This window comes from Pristiophorus japonicus, unplaced genomic scaffold (assembly GCF_044704955.1).
Source record: "Pristiophorus japonicus isolate sPriJap1 unplaced genomic scaffold, sPriJap1.hap1 HAP1_SCAFFOLD_935, whole genome shotgun sequence".
Taxonomy (NCBI): Eukaryota; Metazoa; Chordata; class Chondrichthyes; family Pristiophoridae; genus Pristiophorus; species Pristiophorus japonicus.
In genome coordinates, this window is record NW_027254863.1 from 55,215 (window position 1) to 64,753 (window position 9,539).

A 9,539-nucleotide genomic window follows, 5' to 3' on the forward strand; every position below is an offset into this window, starting at 1 on the left:
TATGCAGTTTTGCTCACCTTACTTAAGGAAGGATATACTAGCTTTGGAAGGGGTACAGGGACGATTCACTCGGCTGATTACAGAAATGAGGGGGTTACCTTATGATGATAGATTGAGTAGACTGGGTCTTTACTCATTGGAGTTCAGAGGATGAGGGGTGATCTTATAGAAACATTTAAAATCATGAAATTGATAGACAAGATAGAGGTTGAGAGGTTGTTTCCACTGGTAGGGGAGACCAGAACTAGGGGGCACAGCCTCAAAATACGGAGGAGCCAATTTAAAACCGAGTTGAGAAAGAATTTCTTCTCCTAGAGGGTTGTGAATCTGTGGAATTCTCTGCCCAAGGAAGCAGTTGAGGCTAGCTCATTGAATGTTTTCAAGTAACAGATAGATAGATTTTTAACCAATAAGGGAATTAAGGGTTACGGGGAGAGGGCGGGTAAGTGGAGCTGAGTCCACGACCAGATCAGCCATGATCTTATTGAATGGCGGAGCAGGCTCGAGGGGCTAGATGGCCTACTCCTGTTCCTAATTCTTATGTTCTTATGTTCTTATAACACGGTGATGAGAATTGTACAGTGTACTGCAAGTGTGGTCCAACGAAGGTTTGATACCAGTTCAGCAGAACTTCACTTCTTTTCAATACTATCCGTCTTGAATTAACCCTTGGTGCTCCATTTTCTTTTTATGGATGTATTCACGACTTGTCCCCAAACACCGCAAGCTCTGACCTTATTCATTATTCTCATATGTGGTACCTCATCAAAGTCTTTTTGGAGATTAAGTATATTATATCGTCCACATTGCCCTGGTCTACTCTCCCTGTTACTTCTTCAATGAAATCAAAGAAGTTGGTCAAGCAAGACTTTTGCTTTTGAATCCACGCTGATTATACATTATTATATTTTTGGTTTATAGATATTCTTCTATTCTCTACTTGAGCAGAGATTCCATTATTTTCCAACCACCGAAGTTCCACTGACTGGTCTATAGATCCCCGGACATGTTCTATCTCTCATCTCAAATATAAGTATTACGTTAGCTATGCGCCATTCCTCTGACACGACACATTTTTCAAACTAATCATTAAATATTTGTAATAGTGCTCCTGCTATCTCTTCGCTGAGTTATTTTAAAGTGTATGGATGTAATCCATCCAGACCAGGGGTTCAATTCTCCTTTCATTTGGTTCGTTCATTTAATATTTCTCCTCTTTATTTATTACAGTTATATAATTTCCCATACATTATTCCACCATCATGTCCACCTGCCCTGTGTCCCTGGTAAATACAGAGGCAAAGTAATTATTTCATATTTTATGTAATTTTTCCTTCGCTCCATGTGATTTAATCATGTCCATTGATTTGTGGCCCTATTCCTATCCGACATTCTTTTTTAAATGAATGTGCCTGCAGAAAGTTCGATGAGCGATTATGTTATCGGCCACCAAATAGTGGGAAGGATAAAGAGGTGTAAATTTAGATACAATGCAGAAAGATTCAAGATCTGTCGTGATAATGTGGGACTTCAACGTAAACTGGGAAAATAACCATGCAAAGGGAAAATGCAGGGGAGGATTTCCTGAAATCTGAATTAGAACTTTCTCCATCAGTATGTTTCCAGCACGATGAGGAAGAAAGCAGTTCTGGATCTCGGAAATGGATTAAGTAGAGCATGTTTCTGTGGAGGAGCATTGAGGAAACAGTGATCACAATATCATTAGGTTTAGAGTAGTTATGGAAAAGGAGAATGTATAATCATGTGTGAAAATACCCAACTGTAGGAGGACTAATTTTATGAGTTGAAAGGGATCCGGCCCAGGTAGATTGAAACCAAAGATTTCTCGGTAAAACAGTAAATGCACATTGGGAGACTTTCAAAAATGCGATAGATCGGGTAACGACGTGACACGTTCTCATGCAGGGTGCAGAAATAGCATGATAGCTAGCTACAGCTCGGTGGATGAATGAAGATCAACTAAAACACAAAAACGGAAGCTTGTGATAAACTTCAGGCTCATATTTCAGTAGAGAACTGTTAGCGTTAGTGTTTTCTTAGAAGAATCACTCAACACTCAGGGTCGGTTCCAATGCTGAAGCAGCTTTTATTACGCTCAGCGGGAAGGAAAAACTCAGGACCGTATCCAGGTTTCTCTTCACAGAACAAAGAGTTACATGTACCTTTATATGTTTCACAACAGTTACAAAACAGTTTACTGCAGCTACACAGCTCATCACGGCTGGACACAAGCCAATCACAACGATTATAGATTACATATAGGTTATTTTAACCCAATAGAATTCCCCTTATGTCTCAGGAACCATGTGTTCGTCTTTTGTCAGCTTGGGCTGATTGATATAGGTTCTCTCACTAGTTCTTTCTTCTTGGAGAAATAATTGGTATATAGCCTTGTTTACAGCAAATGGTTTCCCTCTTATCTTTCTTCCTGAAATAATTGGTTTCATGGCCTTGTTCACAGGAGATGGTTTCCTTCTTATCTCTGTCTTCCCAGGCATTCTTACAGTGGGCCTCACAGGGTTATTGCTCGGTCAGTGAACGTTCAACAGTTCACAGCTTGACTACCTGGTTTCCCATCATGCCTGGGCAGCCATTTTATGTGTGTGTCCATTTAAGCTTATGTGAGTTTTAAATATCCAGCAGGTGCCTAATGCCTAAGTCTATATATATTTCTACTCTCTACAACAATTCCCCCCTTTCGGTAAAGGGACTAGTCCTAGTCCCCTTTTAACCGACCGTACTGCCTTTATCTGATATTTGTGCACTGCCCGGTACTCCTTGCCTCAACGTGCTGGCCAGTCACGCGGTTTCAGGAGTCCCGGTTGCTTAGATCAAATTAACAAAGGCTAGCTCCTCCCGTCCCCTTATCAAACAGGCTTGTTTAATATCCAGGGAACGGTGATTGGTCCGTTTCCGCCGTTTGTGGCGCCTGCATACCTGGCAGGCCATCACGCCCCATGTTATTGAATTCGAATCCATGGGTGGATGTTCACATTTATTCCCCAGTCCCAGACCTTTCTCCACCAACTCTGACTTTGTAAGTCTACCTCGGTATCTTCTTTGATTTTAGTTTGTAGCTGGTGATAGAGTTTTACAGATTGACCCACTCTGAGCCTCAACTCCCGTAATACTTCGGTTAGATGTGGGATAGGGACCTGCTCTGGCTCGTCATAATCCTGCAAATGATCATGGAGCTGATCAGTTACTTCAATAACTTTGGACTTCCGGCGCCTAACCTGGGTGATATGCGATTGCCCGATCGCGACAGGTCGTAGTGGTGTAAAGCAAAAGTTTGGCTGCGGTATAGGGCACTGCAGGTCATTATACTGGTATGAACGCTCAGTAGTAGAGACGCAGTATCTTCCCCTCCCTCCGTAGCCTGCCCTCGCGAAGTGCATGTGTGCGGGCACTATTTCTAGTACACACCCGTTGGTTCGGTTAAACCCGCACTCGTCTAGTTCCCCTCGGCCCACCGGGTGAGGGCATACTGTGATTTCCCCCCTTTGCTTGCAATCTGCTAGGGAAATCCCAGTAAGTATGTTGTTTCGACGAACGGCAGAGGTGGTGGTTAGGTAGTAGCGTATGGAGACATTTTCCCGTATTACTCCGATATTCTCTAGTTGGTATAAGGGGAACGGCCCTGAGTCCGGCGTTGCTATGGGGATCAACAGGACTATCCCTATCCCGGTAGTCCTACCCATCTGGCAATCTGGAATTGCGGGGTATACTCGGGTCAGTCCCTTCAGAGTACAATTATCCAGTGTCCCCCTTTGGTTCGCCAACTGAGCCAAATGTGAACTGTCTATCCAATCGGGTACTTCCCCGCGTTGGATCTGGTCGAGGTTGTGGCGGATCTGTCCCACCATCCACAGACCATAAGCATGACAGAGTTGCCCCTGTCTTTGCTTTATTGTATCTTCTTGTTCTCTATCAATGAGGTGATTGATGGTTTTAGCGTGAGCTTCCAGGACTGAGATGCCATCCAACTGGATTTCGGCACCCTCCTTTCCTAGGTTGGCCTGGTCTTCCTGGTTTTGCTCCACCCTCTCCAATAACCCCTTCATCACCCCTTTTAAGCTGTTCTACCCTCTCATTTAGCCCTTGTATGTCTATCGAGTTCACTACGGAGGTTCCTGTATTGAAAACGGTAGCAACATCATTTACTATTTCCCTCTTCACCCTGGGTGCTAACCCCTGTCCCCGGAACTTACTGGCACCCATGGCATCGGCAGCCTGCTGCATTACGACTTTACTTAATACATTGTACATCTTCCTTGACTGTTCGGTACAATATTCCGGCATCTGGATGCCAGAAATATTGATCAGAACAGGCACAATTTCATGTTTAACATTATCATACAATAATTCCCCTTCGTTGTACATTGCAATCCCATTTTCTGGTCCCTTAGTAGTTATGGGACAAGGCAGTTCTTCGGGCAATGTAGTGATTCTTATGGGGCGCGGTGTCGGAGGGGGTGAGAAACATACATACAATTATATTGCAGCCGCCCCCGCCTCCTCGTAATACCCACACAGCCCCATTCCCTTCTTGCGGATGACTGATTGCTGGGATTGTCCCGGAGGCGCGCAAATTATGCCGAAAGTACATTCATCAGGCCCTTTGACATCCCTCCGTTTAATGCATCTGCTCCTTATACCCGTGGAGCACTGTACACATACTCTTATTCTTATTAGGATTCTTATTAAAATAAGTCCTGTCCTTGCTCCAGTCCTTGGCTGCTGGGATGCACATTCCGTCCGTTAAATTAAACAAGACTCCATAGTTCATATAGTTGTTTATTTCCAGCGTGCTCTGCTGTCCGTCGGTGTTGCCCAGGGTACGTGCCTGTCGCAGGGCTATCCATATTACGAGTAGCGCCGTTCGTATTCCCATTCCGGTAAGTATTATCTGTAATTTTAAACAGACGGCCTGGTCGTCACCAGGGGTTAAGTTTTTTTGCTCTACGAGTGTCCCTGTCACCCTGCAAAATCAGAAGCACAAGGTTATAATCGAACCATTTCGAGCTGAATCTGTAGGGCGTGCGCCTGTGTCTTTACCCACTTAAATATTACCCAAACTCCTATTATGACCAAGGCCAAAGCTATTCCTCCAAACATCGCTGTCTGCTTTACCGTTAGGTTGGATTTGTGGACTACACCTACCCACCGTGGGGTACATTGGCTCTATTGCCAGAGGTGATGGTGCTATGGCTGCGCACTGCACTATCCGTCTAGTCCCGTTATCTCTTCCAGCCTGTTTATCTTAGCTTTTAACTCTTCAATTTGTTTTATTGAATATCTATTTCTTTATTGTATCAGGTAAGTATTATTACATAAGCTAGTTCTGTTTTTATTTTTGTTTCCTCTGTTAGGTGAGTCTTTTTTTTTTCCCTATTTAAGAAATCCAAATTAATAATGTTCAGTATAAAACGGCTGTCAATGGAAAGGGTTAACTCCTTTCCAGGTTTGTAAGAAGACCTGATGTCATTACGTGACTTCACGTAATCATCTGAAAAAAAAAGTCTTTGTGCCTTCAAAACTGGCTTCGAAATTAGGAATCCGTTAAACAGCATAAATCATTAGAGTAAACTCCAATGTTTTCTTAACTTCTAATTCAAGTACTTGCCAAAGAATTTTTTTTTTTTAATTGTTTTAAAACAAGACCACACATACAATAGCAATTTTGTTTACTGAAATTCAATTCTGTTTTTTTTTATTTCTCTCTTTCTCCTCGTTATCTTCAAAACCCTCCTGCTTGTTTAGACTGTTCGGGACATTTTGGAAATCTTTTCAAACTGCATTGAAACTTTTTCATAATTGAAAATTCGAATCCATGTAGAGTGTTTTTTACTTATTCCAATTTTTTTTTTTTTTCTAATTAAACCAATATCTTTTTCACAGCAAACATCAACTAGTATTTAGTAAGTTATGTCTTTTTCCATTTAGTCCGTTACATCTTTTTTTTTCTTTCTTCAAATTAGGTTTTGTATTTTACACGGAGGGTTCGTAACTCCATAAAGTTGTTAATTTGTTTACTTTCAAAGTGGCGTCTTTATCTTTTTCTTTTTCTCCATAACTGGAATGAAGTCCATCTTTGAGAGTTTGAGTGCTTTTTCGTTATCTCAAAATGCTCCAGTTTCAAAGTCGTTACTGAAGCTTGCTGTTTTTTTTTTAACATTTTCCAAAAGTTCCTTTTACACCTTCGCAGATAGCTCGCCACTTGCCCAGGAGTTTGACCTGATCAGATTTAAATTAATCTTTCTCTTTTTTTTTAAAATCCACCTCAGTATTTCCTGTGCCTTCTCTGAATATCTCAAAATCCCAATTCAAACGTTGTAATTTCAATCTTTATTTAAAACTTTTTTTTTTAGAAGCTCTTTTTTTTTAAAGCATTCTTTATCTCATTCCGAGACTAAATTTATGTCTTTCAACCCAATCAATCATTCCATGTTTTCTTTCGGCAAGTAAGTGAGCATGTCAAATAAATATTTTGCTCAACAAACCTATTCTTTATTTGTTTATTTTCCTAGCTCCGTAACTTATCATCCGAATAAATCCACACCTGCGTTTCTAACTTAAATGTCTTAAAACTTCCCACATACAGGACAACATTACAAAGGGTTTAAAAAAAAAGACTTTCACTCTGTTTCTAAAATAAACAGACACTTGCATTCCTCTTCCAACCAGGCTTTCGGAACATGAAAACATAAAACAAAAATTCATTCTGCAGTCAAAAATCACACAGACACTTCTCACTCAACGATCAGACATTTACAACAGTCTCTCTTCTTGTTTTGGCCGGCTCTATTTTTGGATCCATGACCTTTCAGGGAATTTTTTCAATTAGCTTCTTTTGTTTTTCCGCCAGGTGGCGGGTAAGCGACCCTTCTGGTCCCCACTCGAGTTTACTTGTTTTCATGGCCATTCCTGGGTAGGACTGGTATCGTTAGGAATCTACTCTCAGCGGTCCGCTTTCTTTCTAGCGCGATTTGTAGTAAACTGTCTCTTGGCTACTGTCAGGTCACAAGTTCTGCTGTTACACAAACTTATACAATTCTTAAAAACGCGTTTAAGCAATTCCCGCAGTGCTCTACATATCCTTAACGACTACCTACCACCGCTCAGCCTGTTGGTCCGACCCTGTTCACAGGTTTGGATTCCGTTAGCCGCTGTACACCGCTTGGTTCTACCCCGGGGTATTTCAAATTTCACTACTGGGTCCGGAAGATGTCTCTCGGTATCACGATCCCACGGTCTAAGTGTGTTCCCTACGCCTACTTGGTTCCTGGCCGTCACGTGGGACAAAAGTCCTCTTAATTCAGGCTCAGGCTAGGCGTTTGAGATATTAGACCGTCTCCTCATGTCGATCAACCAGCTTCCACCTTCCGCACCATTTATACTTAAAAATTGTTTTTTATACTCACCCGGGTTTTTTTTCCAAGGGCGTCCAGCGACTCCGGGAAATCCCGTCGACTACGCCATTGTTAGCGTTATTGTTTTCTTAGAAGAATCACTCAACACTCAGGGTCGGTTCCAATGCTGAAGCAGCTTTTATTACGCTCAGCGGGAAGGAAAAACTCAGGACCGTATCCAGGTTTCTCTTCACAGAACAAAGAGTTACATGTACCTTTATATGTTTCACAACAGTTACAAAACAGTTTACTGCAGCTACACAGCTCATCACGGCTGGACACAAGCCAATCACAACGATTATAGATTACATATAGGTTATTTTAACCCAATAGAATTCCCCTTATGTCTCAGGAACCATGTGTTCGTCTTTTGTCAGCTTGGGCTGATTGATATAGGTTCTCTCACTAGTTCTTTCTTCTTGGAGAAATAATTGGTATATAGCCTTGTTTACAGCAAATGGTTTCCCTCTTATCTTTCTTCCTGAAATAATTGGTTTCATGGCCTTGTTCACAGGAGATGGTTTCCTTCTTATCTCTGTCTTCCCAGGCATTCCTACAGTGGGCCTCACAGGGTTATTGCTCGGTCAGTGAACGTTCAACATTTCACAGCTTGACAACCTGGTTTCCCATCATGCCTGGGCAGCCATTTTATGTGTGTGTCCATTTAAGCTTATGTGAGTTTTAAATATCCAGCAGGTGCCTAATGCCTAAGTCTATATATATTTCTACTCTCTACAACAAGAACCAAGCAGAATACAGAATGTACAGAGAAGGTCTATCAAAGGAGGAGGAAGTAAAATCAGCAGAAAAACAGGATATTCGCCCATAGTACTTATCTGAGGAAGGACACACTTGCCTTGGAGGTGGTGCAACAGAGGTTCAACAGATTGATTCCTGGGATGAGAGGGCTGTCCGATGATGAGAGATTGTGTAGAATATGCCAATTCTCTCTGGAGTTTCGAAGAATCGGAGTTGATCTCGTTGAAACGGACAATATTCTGAAGGGGATTGACAGGGCAGATGTTGAGAAGCCCGGCTAGCTCAGTCGGTAGAGCATGAGACTCTTAATCTCAGGATCGTGGGTTTGAGCCCCATGTTCGTCAATTACAGTTCCTAAACATTTATGGAGCTTTCACAGGAAAACGTCTTTAATGAACCCTTTTTCTTCTTTTGCACAATGAAAGAAATGCGAACTGAGGGAGAGCTGATAATTTAATCATCTGGTCTGTGCTCTGCATAAGAACACAAGAACCAGGAGCAGGAGTCGGCCATTTGGCCCTTCGAGCCTGCCTTCTTTTGCACTGAAACAAATTATAACCGTGAGTTTTAATTAGCAGTGCGGGATATTTACAGGGCACCTTTCAATGCTTCACAAAACCATTCCTTTCGCTACAGCCACCCGGGATCGTTTCCCGGTTTGGGAAGTAACTTTGATATCACCGTTTGTAATTGAAGTGGAGTAATTTTATTATGTTAGATGGATGTCCCAAAGCACTTCAGAGTGGTGTCAAAACAAATGAGTTTGCAATTAAAAACACTGAATGTCAGGAGTTGGATTTTAACCCACGCCTCCAGAGGAGACTGCGACCTGAACGCAGCACCTTAGACCGCTCGGCCATCCTGACTGTTGATGCTTCAGTTACAAGTTATTACTCGGGAAAGTTTCAGACCGGGCGCTTGTTCAGTGTTGCTGGAAGGCCCAGTGACCGGGATATCCTCTCCCGCGGGGTTTTCCTGAGCCTGTGATCGGTGCACGGGGAGGTTTGGCCCGGGTCTGAGGTAGCTTACATCCCAGGGATGGACAATAACCCTCTGAGCTCTGGAACTGGGGAAGAGCGAAAAATTAATGAGCTGTTTGTGGGTTTCAAATGCAACTTAGATCTGATGGAAGAAACCGATAGTGTTGTTTCACAGAATGAAAGAAATGCAAACAGGGACAATCGAAATTTCAATAACTGAACTTTAATAATTAGTGAAACTTTAACCCTTGATGAAGTTTTATCCCCGATCTGATTTTACACACTCTGTATTTGAGTAGATTAGTTTTAAAATGTTCATTGCTCATGCGACAATGTACCCTGGACTGCTTTTGTTCAATTTTATTGC

At 42.2% G+C, this 9,539-nt stretch overlaps 1 non-coding gene across 1 annotated transcript; it reads left to right on the forward strand.

Moving 5' to 3' along the window:
* Positions 1-8,463: 8,463 nt before the first annotated feature.
* On the forward strand, positions 8,464-8,536 carry trnak-cuu (transfer RNA lysine (anticodon CUU)). The gene has a single exon. It is a non-coding gene; the product is annotated as a tRNA-Lys (tRNA).
* The last annotated feature ends 1,003 nt before the right edge of the window (positions 8,537-9,539 follow it).